Source organism: Indicator indicator, chromosome 2 (genome assembly GCF_027791375.1).
Source record: "Indicator indicator isolate 239-I01 chromosome 2, UM_Iind_1.1, whole genome shotgun sequence".
NCBI lineage: Eukaryota > Metazoa > Chordata > Aves > Piciformes > Indicatoridae > Indicator > Indicator indicator.
Genome location: NC_072011.1, coordinates 12932946 through 12955632, shown reverse-complemented (window position 1 = coordinate 12955632; position 22687 = coordinate 12932946).

The window sequence follows — 22687 nt, the reverse complement described above, 5'->3', positions numbered from 1 at the left end:
AATCTAATTAGATTGAGGCTTTCAAAATGAAAAAAAAGTTTTGAAACAGCAAGATTGTTATTAAAGATATACTTCGACTACTTGCACTGGTATTATCTAACCTCATGTGCACATAATCACTCTTCAAACTCACTATGTTTTGTGAAATCATACTTCACATTTTAGGAAAAACTATTTATCTTCTTGTAATTAGTATGATGATGTTACTTGTTACTCATTGAGATCCTGCTTAAGGTGAGTGACATCTTTTATGATCGAATAATTCAGATTTGGAATGACAGTAAATCACATCTATGCTTTCCTTACAAGATCAAGTAGTAAATAAGATTTATTTCAAGATGCCACACAATCAGGTTGCAGATGCAGACGCTTTCATCAGGTATAAGAAAGAATTAGACAAATTCATGGAAAACAGATCTGTAAACAATATCAAGAGGAGGCATAGTTCTGCCCTCTGACACCTGTTATACAACATCTGAGGATAATGGTGGAGTAGCAGGGGAGTAGATGAGTGAAAGCAGCCAGGCTCGGGTGTTCTCCTACTAGAAGAGGTGGATCATTGATCCGAACCAGTAGAGTAATTTTTACATTCTTATTTATTTAGAGTCCAATAAGAATGTTTGAAAAGTCTAAGGGACATTAAAACACAATTAGCACAAAAATAAGATGAAAGTGATTTTGGTAACAGATAAGACAAAGCAAAATTTCTTACAAGTGGTCACTCAACTATTTTGGTTAGTCCGAGGACATCAAAATAATATATATAGGGGCAGACTAAAGAGAAATACATAAATGCAAAGAAGAAAATACATCAGATTTTGAGATGAAAAAAAATCTGCTACAGAGCAGAGAAACATGGAACATAACTGTTGAGAATAAAAATCAACAGTATATTGCAAATTAATATAGACATGAATGAGGTCAGCATGACTTCAGATTCCTGTGCCACTGTTAATAATAAGTGAACAGAAGATTGAAAATAATCAGCAGATGATGTGAAAGTGATCTTATTAAAAAATTTTAGCTTCACTTCACATGCTAGGTACTGGGGTCAAAATATAACAAAGTACCTGAATCCACTGCTTCCAGAAGACAGGACTGCTGAGGATCTTGTTTTCTTTAAAACAATCTTATTTCTTTAAAATAATCATGTATGCAAAGTCAAATGATGTAATGTACCAGGCTATTTAAACACTGCTTCATTTTAACTATCTGAATAACTGCACAGAGTTGAATTAATTCAGCTGCATCTAAAGGTAGAGATATCCCCCCCATTAATTTTGCTTTAAATATGGTTCTGGATACCTCAATAAATAGAGCAGTGAGGATTAGTGAGAGAGGATTTGAAGAACAGTGATTATTTATTAGCTTGGAAGTTTGTTATAAGGAAAGATTGAATGAGCTAGATACAGATCCAAGTTCTGTTCTCAGTTATGCTGCTGTAAATCCAGAACAATTCTAAAGATGTGACTGGGCTCTGGGCTGAGACAGACAGAAAAGCATGTGTTTTGGTATAAAAAGCTAAAAGAAGACTTAGGTTAGCACAGGATATAACTGGACAAAGTCACTGAATATTTTTTCTTTAAAAAAACAAGAAAATACTTTTCTCTCCTTCCAAGTTTGATCTAATATAAAAATGCTAATAAAATTACATATCCAGCCAGCAAATTTCCAAACAAGAAGACACATGTCCATGTGTCTACAGCCCATTGCCATCACTTGTAAAGAAATCACATAGCTTTACATGCAAAGGATGAACGCAAATGCCAACTTCCTCCCAAGATCTCATGGCACAGGGTGAAAAGGGAAGCTGTGCAGTCACATGTGCCAGTTGAGCCTGATCTTGAGTGAGAACTTAGGGTACACATAGTGTTAGAGAAATTAATTTGGATTTATATTGCTGCGGTCAAAAGCCTGTTACACTTTGAGAAAGCTATGAAGTTTGACAAGAACTTAGTGAGATACTGAGATCCCTGGGCTGTTTAGTCTGGAGAAGACTGAGAGGGGATCTGATCAATGGCTATAAATATCTGAGGGGTGGGTGTCAAATGGAGGGGGCCAGGCTCTTTTCAGTGGTTCACAGTGATAAGACAAGGAACAATGGGTTCAAACTAGAACATAGAAGATTTCAGCTCAACATGAGGAGAAACTTCTTTACAGTGAGGGTGAAGGAGCACTGAAACAGGCTGCCCAGAGGGGTTGTGGAGTCTCCTTCTCTGGAGACTTTCCAAACCCACCTGGATGCATTCCTGTGCAGACTACCCTAAGTGATCCTGCTCTGGCAGGGGGGTTGGACCTAATGATCTCTTGAGGCCCCTTCCAGCCTCTGATATACTGTGATACTGTGGTACTGTGAATACAGTTGTAGACATCAAAGAAGATACGGGGCTTAGGGCAGATAATAAAGACAACTCTTTGGAAACTTTATTGCTTAATAAAAGCAATAAAAGGACATAGAGACCATCAGTAAGAGGAACTGTTCAGATAAAAAAGGAGAGAGCAAAGCTTACATTTAAATAAAGACAGGTGTCTGCTGAACATCATGACAAATCTTTTTTGTTTTACTCTGGAGTACTCTCTATGTCCTGTTCATTGTATGTCACTGCACACTTAAGCAAAGTGCAAGGGGCAAAGCCCAAAACCCCCAGAGTATTAAGGAATTCTATGGTGAAAATGGGAATAAACTGGGTTGCCTAATAAAATACCAAAGGATTAAATTATGTGGATTCATAATTTACAACAAATGGTATTTATCACATTTATTCAATCACAACTTTTCAGTAACTTCTTTTGCCTTCTCTTAGTAACCTAATAAGAGGTGTAGATCAAAGCCCTTAAAATCAGTAGCACTGTTTTCAAACTCCCTCATTAAAATGATTTCTTGACAGGTTATTTTCCCCAATGAAAAGCATTTATATCATCACTATTGCTAACAGTCCAGGTGGAAAAGATTTTCCAGACTTACAAGTTTGACCTGACCTTGAAGTGTGAGCTTCAAGGTTTTTTTCAGGTGCCCAGGGCAAAATGCAGGCTCCAACTTTTAAAACTGGTTATGCCTGACTCACAGCTTGTATAGCCAAACTTGCGCACAGGCAAGATGCTTCATTCTGAACGTCGCAGTGGCTCCTGAGGCACTTTTGGCTTAAATCAGTAAGGGAACATTTTCAATCTCCCGGTGCCATTTCTGCACCACAGACTTGGCAGGAGCCAGACTCACAGCAGTGATGCCTACAGAGCTGGAGAGAAGAGGACTAGTCTTACCATTGTTTTGGTCTGGCCTGATCTGGTAGATCTGCCTCAAGTCAACACGAGAATAATTTAATTTCACATACTTGTAAGTCTGTTTCTCTTGCTGCACTATTTTTCATCCAGTGAAGAAGCTTTGCAGACAAAATATTGTCTGAACTTCACTTTTTATTCCTGACATGATTTAAAATCATTATTTTAATGTTTTTTTTAAATCATAAATTAATTGCATTAAGAAGCAATGACTACTTAACTTATGACATCAGAGACTTTCCAAATAATTTCCCAAAATACTTTGTTTAAGAATGTCTGTGGGCTGTTCATCACTTCCTTACATATCTGTTATTATATTACACTACTAATGGGTTAACTTCTTGCTTATTTGAAAATAATCAATAAGCTATGCTGAAACCACATTGCCTAAGGACTTTTGCAGCAATCTTCTCCTTTCCCAAGATTCTTACAGAGGTTCTCTTGAACTATTTTCAAGCCAACATGTTAGGTATATTGTAATCTTAAATGTGAGAACTTACTGTTGTATCATCAAATTAGACCTTAGGGACAGATGTGACAGTGAGTTGAGGAGCTAAAATGCCATTTTAGGCATGTGAAGTCATAGAAACATAGAATAACTTGAGTTGGAAGGTACCTATAAAGATCATTGAGTCCAACTCCCTGCTCCTTGAAGAACTATCTAAAACTAAACCATATGACTAAGGGTGTTGTCTGGAGGAGCATGTCAGAAAAAATGTCTTAAGTGCCTGGAATTTTGGGCAAAAATACCTGGTAGACCAAAAAACTCACACGTATCTCCCTGCTCAAGTTTCCTGAAGAGTTCAGTTTACTAACTATGCTCAGAACATACCTCAGTCTAGCACTGAATTCAGTTTAAAATGTGAGATGACTATGATGGTCTTCCACATACTAGAGGAGAAACAACGTTCCCAGGGCTCTTTCCTTGCCAGCTGTGTGCTCAGAGTGCAAGACTGGTGTCAGTCTTTGACACTGGCTGCTTTCCAGCTAGACCCATTGTTTTCACATTCTGTCTACCACAACGCAGTTCAGAAAGAGTAGCAAAAAAAAAAAAAAAAAAAAAAGATAGGATTTGTTAGTGAGGACTACCAAGACCAAGATCTGGCAGAATCCATCTCTCTCACCACTTCTGCTTACTACTCATAGAATCATAGAATTGTTAGGGTTGGAAGGGACCCCAAGGATCATCTAGTTCCAACCTCCCTGCCAGAAATTGGACTGCCTCTGTTTGCACCAGGAACCACACTACCATTGTCATACAATCAACCATTTCAATTGGTGTTAGTGAAACCTAATACTCAAAATATAGATGAGCACTGGTGCCACAGATACATTATAGCTACAGATATTTTTCCATAATCTAAGAAAATGCAAGCATATGAACCATATTTACCACTATGGTTCTGTAAGTTTGGTTAGCTTTAACTCCTGCACACTTAATGCATAAAGAAGTTCTGTGTATCCATCTAACGAAGACCACTTAATCAGGAATTTAGAGACACATCTGTACCTTCAGAGATCTTTTGTATTATGGTGTAAACCTTTCACTTTGTGGACAGGTGCACAGCACACCTCTTCAAAAAATGTCTGCTACTTAGTCACCTTGTTTAGACTCCTGACTTATTTAGACAACCTCCTGAGAGAGCACTGGAAAATAAAGGGAATTCTGCTCCATCAGTTAGCTACATCATCCTGGTTTTTCACCTGGATGTTGGTGGCTTTTCAGATATTAATGGGCCTTTCTAACTTTGCTAATTAAAAGGAGGCAAAAGACAAAAGTGAAAACAGGCTTCTGATGCTAGGGAGAAAAGAATCCTGCACTATCATGCTAGGGAGCAAGGACAGTGACCCCTGTCTTTATATGAAGTGCTTGTTTCTGCAAAGGGAGGGAAAATCCTATCTTGGCTGTCCCCAAACCACATGATGGAAAAGGGCAGAACTGTCAACGTTCACAGTATTCAGAAGGACTGAACTTTACTCCACAGCAGAACTTGACATTCCACTCTTTAGTAAAAGACACTCTTCCATCCATGGCCTTGTGCTGCTGATAGTAAAGCCTTGGCATTTTGATTTTGCTTAAATGTTAGTTAGGGCCTAGGGCTTTGATTATTTGTCTTACGTTATTTAAAAAATCATAAGTTTTGGCTTATGATTTTACAGCTCAAAAATGCAAAGAGTGTTTTTTTTCCTTTCTCTGATAACTTCTGCTTAGCTTTGTTAATCCTATATCTGCACTAACACACAACAAAACACCTGAGCATTCCTCATGAGGTTTTGCTGAGGTATTGAACGTTAGTTTCAGGTTAGATATTTCCTTACATTGAGATCTTGTCATTGTTAACTAAACACTCCTCAGCAATCAAACAAGCCTACAAAGCCACAGCACCAGTTTGCCTTTCAGAGGATCTAGTCCTATGTATAATTAACAACTTTTTTTTTTTTGAAAAATAAGAACTCTTAGCATGTTCTTAGTTTTCATGAAAAGTAAAAATATTACAGCTAACATCACTGTGCTATACCATCAAACTATAAACATTCTGTGAATCACAATGTCAATAATTTGGCAGAGTGGCACCAAAAAACCTACTAAATATTTTATGAATAAGAGTAAAACCCTGACTCAGTGAAACCAGAGAGAGTTTTACCATTAAGTGTGACAAAGTTACACTGAAAGAGAATATTTTATTTTCATTTATTTAGCATTTGTTATTTATTCATAGTGCAGTGTTATTCAGAGGTTTGGTTGTTTATTCATAGAAGAGTTGTGAGTCCCAAAACTAATTCAAAAGTTTACACAAATGAGCACTGGTTGCATTTTGTCTTGTTATTCATTATTTATTGAGGCTTTCTTGCAGCAATGTCATCTATCGACTCAGAGGACAAAAACAATAATGTGAGTCAGTGAGTGATACCATATTTCATGTAAGTGAGCACAGAAAACATTATCCAAAAGCTGAAATTTGTTTGCATAAATTATTTGATGAATAATTATGACTAACAAGAACATTAAAGCAGAATCTGGATCATTACAGAACATGGCAAAGAAGAAAGCAACCAAGAGCGAGACAAATTGTCTCATGGAGAGTTTCGTAGTTCTACAGTGGCTGAGCTGCCACTGGTCCTCAAGCTACATCACATCAAGCTAGCTTGGGTACTTCTCCAAGTCTCTGCTGTCTTATCTAAATAAACCACTTATAAGAAGTTATTCAAACAATTCTAAAACTCAAAACATGTCAGTTTAATGATAGATACTGACTCCAGTGGTTTACAAATGTCTGTTACCTCTTACTATGCACTTTAAACTTCTTTTTTAGTTAACACATTTAATCATTGTAGTAACATAGAGACAAGCAATGTTTTACAAATGTTTGAAAGAGTAACAAAGGAACAACTAAACAAGGATGTTTTGGTTATTTTTTTTTTCTCTGTAGTACTCTTGTTTGAAACATGCAAAGAAAGATCAGATTTAATTTGCTGCTAGGGACTTCTCCATTTTTCTTTTTAATTCTGGCTAGGTTTCCTTATGACTGAATGTTGGTTGCATAAACTAGCTTCAGAAGGAAGTACCACGGTTTTGAGCTGTCTGATGGCCTGATGGGTTTTCTACATAGAATTGCTATTTAACCAAATAAACCAAATACAGTTTCATAATTCCAAATACATTTGAAATATTCAGCCTGATTTCCATACTATTGGAGACACTGTCATTTGCCTTTTCTGGCTGAACTTATTTTAAAAGAGGGAGCAACATTTGCAGAAATTGAAGGCTTTTGCTGGGTTCTACAGAGAACATTCTGGACATCATTTCCTTAAGTGGAACATGAAACCAGAACATAACTAACCTTTTTTCTCTTACATTACTTAACTTTTCCTTTCATGGAACATAAACTTAATACAGCCTTAGGTCAGGATAAAATTATTGGAGACTACATCTTTTGCTGGGTGTCTGCTTCCACTTGAGAAAATCTCTTTGCCAGGAACAAACGTTGACAATTTGGGATTCACTCAAGACTCTTTTTGCCCAGGTTTTGCTTTGAATTGTAACATTATAGATGACCAATTATGCTACAGTAGTGGTGACTTATGATTAAACTACAGCTTTCAGTTAGGGTTTTTTTTGGTCTTGTTTGGTTGGTTGTATTTTTTAATTTTTTTTTCTGGGTTTTTGTTTGTGTTTTTTGTGGGTTTGTTTGTTTGTTTTGTTATTGCACTACAAAATTGTAGTAGATTTTGCCAGACAAGGTTTTGAATGGGAAAGTTTTGTGCATTCCTGAAAAAAAAAAACAACAACAGGACTTTTTCCTTAAATTACCCTAAATGGTGCAATGTTTGACTTACTACATTTGAGATTTAGTTGTAGTGAACTTGCTGATCTACTACAAAACATATTGTAAAAACTCAGCAAGTAGCCTGTCTCTACAATGCTTTCCCTTATAATGAAATTATAAAAATATTTATCTCACAAGGGCTTCATAAAAGTCAACACATCAAAGAATGAGGGCAATGTAAATTAAAAGAGAGAAAATAGACAACACCTTGGACAAACAGTAGAGAAAAAAAAAAAGCTGTTTCTGTGATGGTGCCAAAGAGCCTCAGTGAACTTAGTAGGTTGAACTTATTTTTTTTTATTTGTTTTAATAGTCTCCTGATGATTTATGTAGCTTGCAGTGCTTGCTGTCAATAGTTTCAAGTGGCCATGTCCACCCAAATTGCAAGAAGGATTTGGTCATGCAAACGTCTTCTTTTTATTTTCACAGTCTAGAGCATAGTCCATTCCTCCCTATACTATTATTTTAAAAGGACAGAAAGGTTCATATGTACTTCAAGATTTTGTAAAAGTAAATTTCAGAGAAACTTGAAATGACCATAAAATGTTTCCAAAGATTTGTGTTTGTTTTTTCAAATTCCAGCAAAGGTCTGCATAGATAATAGAAATATACATATATAATGTAATAAAATGGGGGGAAGGGAGGGGGACTTAATCCAAATGCATTGAAAAATTACACAATGGAAAGTTTGTTCAGGTGCTATCAATAAGGTTATTATGTAACTGTTTTCTTGATGGAGATGGTTTATCTTATGAGAAGGTTTTATTCTGTTTTTTTGTGTGTGGGTTTTTTTTTAAGGACATAGTTCAACTTTGGCTTGGCTTTTGCAGCGGAGTACAGCAAATCCTTTTTCTACAAACAAAATGTTCTAATTTACTGTCCTCGATAAGATTCCCCAAGGCTTGCCTAAATTGTTCAAAGTGTTAGAGGTGTAAACTCTGCCAAAACTATTCTAGAATAAATATTGCATATATTTTCAATTTGTGGCTGAGTGTGATGCAAAACAATTTTGGTTGTTAGGCACATTGCAAGCAGCCTCTGTGCAGGCTTCCCACACACATTGCTACCAAAGCACTTTGGTCCCAACAGTTAACACCATATGATATTCCACTCCTGAATTACCTTATGAGCAGCAACTGCCAACTCAGACTGCAAGTTTTGGAATATTTGAACTCTATAGACCTGATACTTGTTGGTGTTTTGATATGTTTTGCTTTTACATCTAAATGCTACGAACATCTGCTCACTGTGAAGGATTTCTATTGCATACTTAACTTTTCCTCCTATAAAGAAAATTTTCCTTAGCTTATTTTCATTTAATATCATGGGCTACCTTCACTCTAAATGAAACTACTAGACATTCCCTGTCTGTACAAATTGACTCACTTGACTACTAGAAGAGATGCACTCAGTACTTTGAAATGGGAATGGGCCAAAAAGTGTCTCAGACGAACAAAAAAATATACTTCCTCCAGCCTGGTTTTATGCATTAACTTAAATTTATATTGGCTCATTCTGTACTACACACTAAACATTTTCCAGTGTGGTTCCGCAGTGGTCAGATGAAGAAATCTTAGAGGATGGAGAAAACAGGCAAAGTGAGGATAGGCTGCTTTGGAAAGACACTGAAGATCAATAAACACTTCCCTCATTTTATTCTGCATTGCCCTCTGTGATTTGTACTATGATTGCTCAGCATCACATGTGGCTTTGGAGCATTTGTCATAGCAACCAAACGTATTTGTAAACACCTAACAAGAAAAAGTGTTGTCCAATCATACTGCCTTCAGACTCTTGCTGTCAAAAAAAGATTTAATAAAGACAGCTATGTCTGTATAGAGAGAAATGTAAAATAAATAGAATTAAAAAGAAGTCACTATTAGCACATACATGCAGACATACTTTACTTGTTCTGGAAATGCACAGCTGTAGGATTAGAGAAAGCCATTTAATTAATGGTGCCAGAAAGTTTACCTACTACCTACAGACCAGTAAAATAAAAAATACACAAAAAACCTACCCAGCTGAGGGAGCACAGAGAATTCTAAATTTATTCAATGGTCTAAGTATTTTTTATGATCATAAGACCCTTTATATTGAACTCAAAATCAAATCAAGCTCACTAGGGATTAAGGGTGTTTTCAGAAACAAATCCCTCTGCAAGGTATGGCCAAGGGCATGCTGACTTTTGGATTGGCATTCAAATACAATTTAAGTACATGATCCTCTTTAAAATTTAACAGATATAGAACTCATCCATTTGATTCATCTGTTATAGGTCCTTTGGCCAGTCTCACTATGAGAACCTCTTTATTTTCCATCCTTCTGACTCTCCTGGAGCCAGAATAGTGTGGTTCTTGTACAGCTTGTGCAGCATCTGTCCATTACACTTCACTAGTATGCCCCCTGGGTTCTGCACTTTCTGTCTGTTTTTTGGACATATGAAAGAGGTGAACATGATGATTTGACAGTCTGATTGTTCAGCATTGCTCAAATATGGTCTATTTCTAAAAATAAATGCAAAGTCTTTTTAGGAGGATAATAAAGAGCGTGCTGGTTTTATTCCATCTACAAATACCATGATTAAATTTATTAGATTTCTCTTAAGTAGTTCCTCAATAAGAGAAATTATATTCACTAAACTGTTCCTACAGTCTGGTTCATTCTCAGGTTTTGCCTTTCTTTGTCCAAACACATTCATCAGGCTCAACAGGACACTGAATCCACCCTTTTCAGCCTAACAGTTATTTCATTATCATTAATGGCACTCGTAAGTTTGCCAAGGCATGACCAATCTTGAGTACATCTTCCTTCCACGTTTTTAAGTTTAACTAAGTTTATTTGCAAAACAAACACTTCATAAACCCAGTCAACTTTGCTGCTTGGCTTTGTTGAGCCTCACTTAAGACCTGCTTTTTTGCTCCTCTGTGTTGCTCTCCATCCTTAATACCCATTTCTCCTCACCTTTTCATCCCTTTGCTAACTGATGCCCATCCTGTCTTAAGTTCCATTATATTTGATCACTGTTTCAAAGGACATTGTTTCATGTAAGAAATTCCTACATGCAAGATGCACTCAGATGGACACTTGCCCTTCAGCATCATTCACCTGTGCTGCCTCTTCAGAGCAGCAAGAGAAATTAAATGGCAGAGATTCTTCTCCCTTTCTTGAACACTTCTGTACTCGTTACAGATCTGTGAAATTTCATCTTTACCCTCATTCTTGTCCTTTCTTCAATCACGAATGCTGATGAGAGAGACAGAAAAATTGTGCCACTCACACATTCACCACAAGTAGATATGGGAAGATAAGAGTTCAATTATCTAGAGAAAATCACCCCGATGCACCTTGTTAAAGGCACCAACGGTAAGCATCTCAGACAACTTAGCTGAGCAGACAGTGCTGCTTTAAATGGCTATCAGAAAAGGAAGAAAGGACTGGGAAGAATATTGATTATGTGGCATTTTAGGAGGCATGAGGACATGTTGACATAGTTCAGCAATCTTTTCTACACAGCGCTAATCCTCTTTGAGAGCCTAACAGGCTTATACACCACAGCCTGGCTTCCCACATGAAAAACATTCATAAAGACCCTGTATGAAATAACGTTTTGTAACAGATTTGTTGTTTTGGGGGTGCATCATACCTAGCCAACCTTCCATGGGAAAATAAGGTAATATTCAAAGACAATGACTTGCCAAAGGGAATAGAACAAAGTATTCCTGTGGCAATTCTCATGTTATGCTATCGAGATAAAGCAGTGTATCATATGTACAGGAAAGAAATTAGAAGTGCTGTTTAAATATAAGAGGTTTTACATTCATCATTTAGGGAAAGAGCTTTCACAGAGAAAAAAACCCAACCAACCAACCAACCCACCCCAAAACTTTTTCCATGCTGATGTGATTATATGTGGTGAGAGGATCCTACCTGTTCTTGGGATGCAGTGAAAAAGCAATGCAATTCTACTGCAAACAATAAATGAACAGGAAAAGGTGCTGAAAAAGAGAGTTACAGGAATCCTGTTGTAATTGCAGGATAACTCCTTTACTCATTATTAAGCATTCTGATGTAGAAGCATCAACAAATAAATGAAGTGCAACAAGATTCAGCATGTAACACACAGCCCAACCCCCCACTGGAGTTTTTAGAGGCTATTTCAACACAAAGATTATTGCTTCTAGTACTACCTCTATGGTAGTAAATGCTACAAAAACATTTATATGCAGCAGAAATCTGATAAAAATCTATAAAGACAAAATTTAAGTGGCTGTCAACTACATGGGATATACTGAGATTACAGCACTTGGCATTTTATGACTCCTCTCTTCTTTGGACCATTGCTGAAATATTCTTGGAATGGCAGGTAAGGGGGCTGACATTAAATTTTGTTTCAGCATGAGATTTACATCATCTCTCTTTTTTTTTTTCCTTTTCTTCCCCTGGAAAGACATTAAATGATGGCCATTAAAGACCTGTTCAGCTTGGGCTAACATGCTACACCTGGCACAGATAGCATAGCCATCTCCCAGTTCTCAGAGCAATCCTCATGCCTTCCTCTTAGTCTTGCATGCAGCCTTGGGAATGCAAGGGAGAAAAAATGCCATAGCTTTGGGACTGCATGTATCTCTGCTCTTCAGTGTGGTATTGTTCTGCTTCTTGGATTTTCAGCATCTCTGAGTGGCTCAGCGTTGTGGTCTGTCATTGACTGCTCATGCCACAAGTGACAGAGCAGAATCTCAGCCAGTTGCAAAACTGAGTTAACTCTTCGTCCCACAAAGCTGAGTTTCTCTCATGCTGACAGTGGTCTCATTATTCAAACCAAGCTGAGCATGGACACAAATGGTAGCACCCATTTCTGTATTAGGGGTCATTCCCTACAGTCACACCCTTTCTTGTGATAAACTTCTCTGCTTGAGGCATGAGATCCCCTCCTGTTGCTAAGCTCTAGCAAGTCTTGCCAAGTGCTAGACCCAGATGCTAACAGCTTGCCTCTTGTATATGGCATTGTGCCTTATTCTCTCCCTTCTGGACAAGTTACCCCCTCCAAGTATCAAGTGACATCATTTCCTCCAGTCATTAATTTCCCTCCTGTTGTGCTGCATCTATGCTGTCCTGCAAAGGTCCATTCCAATACGCACCGCTTTCCCAAACCTTTTCATAGATTAACACTGTGCCAAAATTCCCCTCCTCCAGTCTCCTTCAGTCTGTTTCCATTCCCTTTCCCCTCAAACCATCCAGCCACTTGAAGATCCTCTGGTTAGTATACTGACATGAAACTTGCATGTCATGCTGACATACTGCTATCTTATAGAGGAGAAATAAAACTACATCTTATTTAGAAATTATTAAAAAATTATATAAACTATATTTAGACATTAAAAAGTAGATTTTATTCCCTTCTCCTTCCATATTTCCTTGATAGATTCCAATTTGATGGCTAGCTTGCCTTTTTTTTTTTTTTAACCTTTCTTTTTTCTAACCTTTCACACAGTATTCTGCTGAAAGCCTGTGTGCATCTTTTCGGATGCAGAAAGCTGAAGTGTTCCATCCACTGCATTGCAGCTGCAATTGAGAAAATGAGTCTGCAAAGTACAGTGGGACTCCCAGAAGATCTGAAACATTATTATAAATATATTTAATGTTAATATCCTATTATAATGTTTATTTAGGAATCATATATGACATTAAATAGTAGCATTATTGCTCCCCACAAGGTCTGTATTCTCCTTTGTTTGAACAGGTTCACTGTTTTTCTATCTGATTTTCATGAAAATAGCTAGCTGCTTATTCCTTAGCGACCACTCTGTTACTGAAGAAATTGTCGTGTGACAATATAATTACTGCTTGAAAGGCAAACCTTGTCTTCAGTCCAAGTCCAAGTGAAAGAAATACCCAGCTCAGAATGGTCATCTACTTTCCTGGAAAGTCCAGTCCGTGAGCCGTCACTGCACGCGGCATAGTGGAAATCAGAAAAAAATCTTCTCAGAAACAACTACCCTAAGGCAATTCTCAAGGGGCCTGAAGAGTAAAGCCCAGGCCATCACAATAGGTTAAGAAATGGATGTAATATTGTAATGAATATAATTTCAGACTCTCAAATTTTCTCCAAAACGTAGTCTACAATCACAAAAACCACCAAAGCGACCACCTAAGTTTATAGTGTTGCCAGCAGGTGAGATTTTCATATTTCATATGTTTCACACACTTAAAAATTATTTTTCTAACAATAGGAATATCATTCTAACTACTCATTGAGATAGCCACTATATGTAATTTTAAAATTGATTTTCTTAAATATTTTGCAGTAGTTGAAAAAGGCACAGTACACAAAGGAGCAGCACTGGAGAAGTGCATTGCTGGAAGCAGACAGAGAATAGGAGGGGGAAATGGAACTCCTCTTCATTTCTGTCTCTACCCATCCCCACTGAAGCAGAAAGTGATGTAATACTTCTTTTTTCTTTTTAGTTGTCTTTTTTCCCCCCAAGTCTTGCAATAGATCTTGCTTTAAAATACTGTTATACCCAGTGTGCCAGGGACAGTGTTATCATAACAGCAGAATTCATGGCATATTTTTCTTTCTGTATTGTCTATTTGAAAAACTAGTTCTGCCAACTATTAGTTTATTATGTGAAGAAAGTGCTCACTTTATCTTCTGGTTAGACACAATTCATTGTTTTCCTGTGGGTGATGACAAGTCTCCCTGTTACAGCTGAGATCTGGGAAAAAAATGCTTGATGCTATTAGAAAAAAAATCTTTAAGACAAGTAAATGAAATGCAAAACTGATTTAGAAACTCCTTTGGACGTTGAAAGGCAGAAAATATTTGTTTACAGGTTAGTGGGGGGCAACAAATCAAGGTTAAGTGAAGAATATTTTAACATTTACCTGTTTCCTCTTTATACTAATAACTTTGGTTGTGTCTTTGTACACGTCTGTTATGGAAAGATTTCTAGCTTGGGCTTTTTTCTTTTGTGACTTACAGACCCTGCTTGTAAGAAGCAGATAATTATGACTACATGCATCATAACAGTATTTTATGTCAATTTGACATGGTACATTTTACATTAATTTAATACTTATATATATGTGTATCTCTGTAAAAGCCTCTGGGGAAGACTGAATATTACATTTCATGCTTTGTATTATGTTTTATAATCTTTAACACCATATTCATTTCATTATATGATGAGCTACTTCTGAAAAGATACTGAAAAAGCAGAAAACAGTTACTGAGGAATGGTAGTAATGTTAATTTAGTTGTGGTTCAGATTCAGAAAACCTCTTAATCCCCTATTTCTGTCTAAAACTGAGAGAGAGAGAGGAGAGGCTTTGGTATACAAAAAAATTACTTGTCTTGAGTCAGTATTATAAAAAATGCTTCTTAACTGAAGTGCCAGGGTGCTCTGTAATTAACAGGTAATGTAAAATTCTAGACTTACTGCCTTGGGTACAAAAGCTGATGGATCACAAATAAATCAACAGTACTTTACAGAAGATCTTCAAAACACTCTTCATCATGAATACACATTGAATTCAGTACCTTTCTCTTTGAAAGGGAGGTGGTGGTTGTAACACCTTGATAGATGCTGACAGATCTGCTTGTAACAGTTGTTTTTATCTTGAAAGATTACAGAGTGATTGGAATAATAGCAGTGAAATTACAACAGGCTTTCTGTACTCTGAATGGTGAAAACAACATTCAACACTGATCTGAAACAGATTTTCCCAGCCAAGTGGGTTGGAAAAAAAATAATGATTTTGAAGGGGGAAAAAATTTAAAAACATCATGTGATCCTGTAGTTAAAGACTTACTCTAAATCATATGCAGAAGTAAGCCAAATTATTGAATTATTAGCTCTATTTTAGTGTTGTTCCTTAGATTTGAGCATCTTTTCTGGAATTCATCTACCAGCAAAAATCTTACTAGTGCCAGTGTGGAAGCATTATGGAGCATGGCCCTCTTCTGCTATCATTGAATGACTCATATATATGAGCAAAAGAAATTATAATAAATATTTGGTATATACTTACTTAAAAAGTAAAGTAGATTCATGTGTGTATCACCTCAAAGAGTCTATACTCTTGAGGTAGCACTCTGTGCTAGAAAGCTGAGCCACCTCTGGCATCTTTTCTGTGACTCCATATATCCCTCTGGGCAATGGATGGTGATCAGTGGCTGACTCAAGACCTGGAAGGCACTGATACTAGTTTGTCTCACGGTGGTAGTTTTAGGTTGTGCCTAAGAAATTTTCCACAAATCTTGAACAGAAAGTAGTAGAATGTAAATAAATTACCATTGATGTAAAAGGGAAAATAATGATAAGGTCTAAATAATCCCATTGGTCTGATTACTAATGTAAAGTTTGTTGTGTAAACTAACTTTCTTTCCACTTCCTCGCTCTAGCAGATACTAGCTGGTGGCTTTTGCTTAGCTGTTCCTGAGCTTGGCTGTGTTTCTTTGTTGTGGCTAAGTACTAACAAGCTCTGCTTTTCTCTTTCCCTTGTCCTGTGTACAGGGGGAAGGCAGTGGGAGAGGAGGAAGCTGTTAGCAACCCCCTGGTTTTGTCCAGTGGGGTTCTTGTGTTGTTTATAAATTGTAAATATATGTAAATATTATCTATTTTGTACATATTCATTGCATCTCACATTTCCAGAATGTAGTTGTGCTTGTAAATATAGCTTCATTTGCTTTCAACTGAGCTGGTCTGGCAATTTTATTTTGGGGGTAATTCTCCAAATTAGTTGGGGGGTAATTTCAACCCACCACACTCACCCATTAATTTCCCACTATAACCCCAGTGCTAATCTCCATGTTCACGGTTCTTTGCTCTTAACCTTCCCATTTTTTGCCCATTTGCTCTGCATTTATAAGCTTTAATAACCTCCCCAAATACTTGAAGTTTTCACAGCACTGCTTTTATTAATATGAAATAAACTAGGATCTCACACATAGATGATTAGTATGCTGCACATTTGTTCACATCCAGAATCACAGCTCGATTCAGCCATATTATGGATAATTTTTCTCAAAACCAGCCTCTTTAATTTAAACTACAAACACTTGACATAAAGCACTGACGTGAACGAATAATTTTTCAGTGCTTTCTAAAACCCCAGTTTCCTGCACACATACACAAAGGTTGCAGTTATCCAGTTTTTTCAATCACAAATATAGGCAGCAAGGTTTGCCAAAAAATATTTCAAATGTATTTTAATGAAAATAAAGTGGTTGAAGTGTGGCTTTTGAATTGCAGCCCTTTTAGGAACATCAGCTGTAGCATACCTTAACAAAACATGCATTATTTTTGTTTCACAAAATGAGCCCTGAGCTTTAAAACTCTTCAGCAAATATATTTACAATTCAGTCATCAATATCTGGTAAGAAAACACTTGATGAGAGCACATCAGAAAAACACTGAATATGGTCAGACATTGATTATCCTGACTATTTATAAAATTGTCAGTGTCATCTCTGTTATTTTTTAGAACCTTGATTTAACGCAGTGGAAGAGGGTGTGAGAGGGAAGAACTTGGTGCAAGATAAAAGAGAGTTTTATTTTAAATTCAACATTTAACAATAATAAGTATGCTGGATTAACACCACAAAAACAAACTAGCATGTAATGTTTACCCATGCAAAAATCAGCAGGCTATCTCTCCATGGCTATTGCTCTTTGCCTTTTACACCCACCTCATCTACCAACTGGATCTATCTTGAAGGAGAGACCTTAAATTCCTGCAAGCAGACTGTAAGGCACATGCAGTAGCAGCAAGTGTATTGACATTTGCTAAGCACCAGCATCCCTCAAGTGACTGGGAGCGAAGCCATTGACGTCACTGAACAATAGGCAAAATATTTCCTCCTCCTCCATAGTCCTGAACTGTAAACACCCAGCTTGCACACAGCAGGCTGAACATTTGAGGAGAGGCGGAGAAGGAGAATGTGAAACACTCTCAAGTGATGCTGCTGAAAACTAGCAGCTGTTCCTGCATAACCAGTCTCCCCTTACTCCTTCCATTTTGCTCTGAAGATTACTGGTGTCCCCTTAGTGTAGGTCACACAGCATAAGAGGTAAAGATAAAATAAACTATAAATAAAACTGTCTACCAAACTGACAAAGAATTTTTCCAAGTAAAATGCCCAATATTCATTACAGAAAAAAAAAAAAAAAAAGCATGCTCTCTCTTTCTCACTCTTTCTGCCTCCATTATGGATAGCCACAGTGTTGTAATAGTCATCCATGTATTTTGGGCAAGGTGTGGTGGATTGAACATAAGACAATTTCCATCTCTGTCAGCTCCCTCCTCAAATTTAGGTTATTGCAAGCCAAAGAGAAAAATGTAATTCAGAATTATAATCACAAAATCACAGATAGTCTATGCTCTAGATTCACTGTAAAGACTGGCTTAGCTCCTTGAGATGGAGTGTGATGTTTATGGTGTAGGCAGAAAGCAGAAAGGCAGAGTTGATACTGAAAATTAAAACCTAATCACAGCTTCTTGTGCCTTTATCTTAAAAATACTGGTGCTTGGATTCTTTAGGATTTATCAGATGTTGAGCAGAATGTTTTATACTGGTATAAACTGTGCTGGCAAATCATAAACGTATAGAACCTGTTTCAGCTCTTTTTAATGCAGCCTCTTGGAAGCAGCTGCAATCCTACATGTGGTAAATCTTCCCTATTTCCAGAGATTTGCTGGGAAGATAACTGGGGTGGAGGAAAAGGAGACCACTAGAAACAAGGAGTAGTGCAAGGCTGAAGAGAGCTCAGAAATTCTCTCCCTCTGAAACCTACTCTAAATTACCTGGGGGAATACACAAGTGACCATAATTTCTATCTTCCTCTTGCCTGACCTGGGTTTTGCTCATTTTGTCCACAGAAGATGGTGGATAAGCCCCCTTACATCATACTTTTTCTCAAGATAAAGACCAAGGAATCTCCTCCATTACCATGTTCTGCAGAGGGCAGCCTGTTATGAGCCAGGGAGAGACACCTTTTTTTCCTGTCCAATGCTGCTCTCTGTTGCATGAAGCCATAGGTGGCATATCACATTTGCATCACATATTGATTTATGCTTTCAATGTGCTGAACAAACAACTCATTTTTTCCAAACAGACCACAACTCACTACTTACTACCCACCCACCCCCCCACCCCCCCCCCATTTATTAGACAGGAAAAGTAGGGGAGCAAAACAATCTAGTTTGCTACATGCTGAGGTAAATTTGGAAACCTGCACTTTACTAGATGTGTGCTATAGGTTGGACTTGATGATCTCTGAGGTCTTTTCCAACCTTGGTGATTCTATGATTCTATCAGAGAGCAAGTGACAAAGGCAAGGCAGAAACGCAAATGGAAGCCTGAATGTAGCGTGTGCTAAGGAGCTGAGAAGATCTCAGGTTTTGATGTATGCCCTAGTTGCGTTCTGGTCCCAGACTGGCATGAGAGTGAGATGTTCAGTAACTATCTTTAGCAGTATTATTTTCTACAGGAGCAAAACTTAGGCCTCTGGGTTTGAATGGTAGCAAGAACCTAGGACAACCTGTAAAAATATTTGCCACTCAGGCTAATATCTATCTTGGCATCTTCCATGAGTAGTGCTATTGCTGGGAGCCAAGAGCAAACAAAGAAAGAGATACATATTCTGTGGGGAAGAGCCTAAAAGAACTGTCTGAAATGTGAGTACATTTACTTCATTCATAGTAATGGACTTTTTAAACATACCTTTAGGCAAACATTTGTGCATTTAAGTTTTACTAGTACAAATATTCACAGAAAATATGTCTTCCCTTGGTTGCTTGTCAGATATGAATACCATTTGATAATTTTTTAGTCTTGGCAACTTCCAAGGTGTTCCACCTTTTCTCTTTTACACAGCTGAAAACATTCTATTTCTCAGTAAATATTGTGCACATAACACAGAAACAATTCAACTCCCTGAACACGTGTGGTGAAGGAATAAGGGATGTAGGAAAGAGTGACAGAAGGAAAAGCAAAGGAAAACTCGCCTCACTAAAGGAAACAGACTTTATGCAATTTGGTAATTCAGAGTTTATAGCTGAATGGATTCTACACAAATTCACCTTCAAGCAGAGCCTGAGAAAATAAAATGCAGTGAAACCACTGCAAAAGCCTACACTGTAACCAAGTCTCCTCCAATTTTAACTTCAGAGAATTTGCATAAGATTAAAAGATAATGGAACATGATATTTCCTCTGATTCCCATCTGAGCAAAAATGGTAGAAATTGTAATATATTGAAAAGAGCATAGGCATCATTTTCCCTTTCATTAATTTGACCTATGATAATCAGAAAACCCAAAAGTAAAGCTAAATCACATGTGCATAATTCAAAATGTGTAGATTCTTTAGCTCATGCACATATGCCAGAAATACTTTGGTGAACATCATCACTGTGCTCCCAGGAAAGAATGGCAGAGCCATTGCATGCCTGTTTTTAGAAACTAATGTATCTTTACACAACACTCTATAGAAATTTCTACGGATCTACAGATCTTGCTTTAGGATTTATTACATGTATAAACATGTCAAACATATTGAATTAAGACTTCTCTTTCTTTAATGAGTCCTGCAGCAGTCATGAGAGGGAAGTTTATGAAAAAAAAAAAGGTTTCTATGTGTCCATACATTTCTGGTATCCACAGATCAATTATGTAAATACTCTTATTAGGACTTAGAAATCTAAGCTTGAGACTGTGAATTTTGGCATATGGTACAACCAGAGGTCTAGACTGAAATGCAGTCTAGTAACTGAAGTAAAAAAAGTAACTGAAGAAAAAAGGATCCCTTTCACAAGACAGAGTTTTGACACAGAAACCAAAGCAGTCTCTGAATAGCTTCTTGAACTTCTCTGGATGTCACCTTCAATTCATATTGCTGTTGACACACATGAATTTGATGATTGGGCAGCATTTCCTGTCCTTGCATAAGAGGTAGATATTTATTCCCAGCATGAGTACCTATGTTGTAATTACAAAGTGGACACAGCAAGTAAAAAAAAAGTTGTATACTATCAGAAGTGACAGAAATTAGATCAACAATGATAAAAAACCCCAAAGACGGAGTGATGTTATATACTTCTTAGCTGTGGACTCTTTAAATACTACTGATATACTTGTCTCAAACGTTAGTGCCTTGGTTAAAAAAACCTCAAGAGCTGTAAAATTAAAGCAATGTGATTTCTACTATTTTGAATAATTAAACCCAGCAGAGATATTGCTGGTGCTGCTGGCCCAATTTTAGGAAAGTCAACCGGCAATGTGAGTGAACACATACCTAATAAAAGGTATTTGGAAAACCTTAGTGAACTGTAAAAGTTGAATTCAGTCTTTCATTGAGGATGTAAGTTAGCTTTTATCCAGTAACTACTGAACTGTAGAAACTTGATTATACTTTTGCTGAAATCAGTACAGCTGTGACATGTTAAGGAAATTAAGCACAGGTAGGTCTATTGTTCTCACTCTGACTAATTGCATCCTTAAAAGCAGACATTCGTTAAAGAACACTTAATTGAAGTACAGAACTGTAGTGGGAAGAGGATTAGTTCCTACAAAACTCTCATTATTCACAGCTTTGACTATAAGCAAAACTTCTTTTCTGATTCTATATCCTATGTGGTAAGTCAGAGAAGATAAACTTTTATAATGAGTACAGCGTCTTCAGCTCATGACGCTTACAATATGGCTGACAGTGTTTACCTTACCCAAGTAAATTGGCATAATTCTCTTTATTATTAATTATCTGTTGGAGATCTACCAAGGAAACTTCCTAGGAAACCCTATGCAGACTGGTAATATTCACTATTTTTAAAGTTTTCCTAACATGCAGCCAAAAGAAATAAAATTAAATTAATGTAAAACACAAGAAATTCCATGTTATACACAAATCAAACACTGATAAAGGTTAAGATGCTGATATGCAAGGGCATAGCAGCTGTGCTAAGACTTGGCTTACCCCCAAGGCTGCCCTGACATTCCTCATGTTATTTCTGAAAGTTAAGAACAGATATATTTAATTAATAGAAGACTCAATCTATTGCTCCAGAGCTACCTTAGTAGGAAGGCTGATATACAACAAAGGCTGAAGTTTGTGGATAGCTGAAAATATAAAGCAGCAGCAGAAAACCCAAAGCACTCACAAAACCAAAACCAAAACCAAAACCCAACAAACAACAAAAAGCAGACCAAAACCTCACTGAGAGTTTTGAGATGTACTGGTAAAGAACAACATACTTCATTTGGCTAGTTATTCACTGTAGATTTAGATGAAGAACATGATTTCATCCAACATTTTTGTGGCTAATCTGTAGCCAGGATGTTTATATAAAGTAAATAGATGGAATCGGAAATCTGATTCTTTGCTTACTGGTACTATCTCAAATCTGAAATGCATTTCATGCATTTAATTCAGAACCTGACTTATACACAGTTAGAATTCTACATTCAGTTCTAGAACTCACAAAAGCAAAGGAAATAGAAAAAGGTAAGTATATATCCAATAAAACGTAAAATGCATTCACATACTTTAAGAAAACAAGTGCAAAAGACAACCATGCAAACCCATGAAAAACAGACTCATGTTGGTTAATTTGACAGGAAATCACAGTATGAAATGTCATCATACCATATTTAGTAAATAGTCTTTGGAGTTATCCCATTTAAGGAATAAACTAACACAGTTTTTCACACTAAACTAGCAATTGACTCAGCTGATCAGTAGATAAAGATGCAGAATGGAGTTATACTTTACAATACTGACTGGGGAAAACCCCAGACAATTCAGTGTCATGACAATGCATCTTTTTAGTACAGGATCTTGTGGTGTGCTGTTTGTTTTGTTTTCTTTTCTTTTCTTTGTTTGGCTGGTTGGTTGGTTATGTTGCTTGACTGGGTTTTCTTGTTGCTACTTTTCTTCCCTCTTCAGGGTTTTTCCTCATTTGTTTGTGGGCATTTTTGTTGGTTTTTGTTTGTTTGATTTGTTTGGGTTCTTTCCAGGACGACTCTATTTTCTAGAAGATTTTACTGCACAAACTTCCTGAGTTAAATTTAGTCAATAAC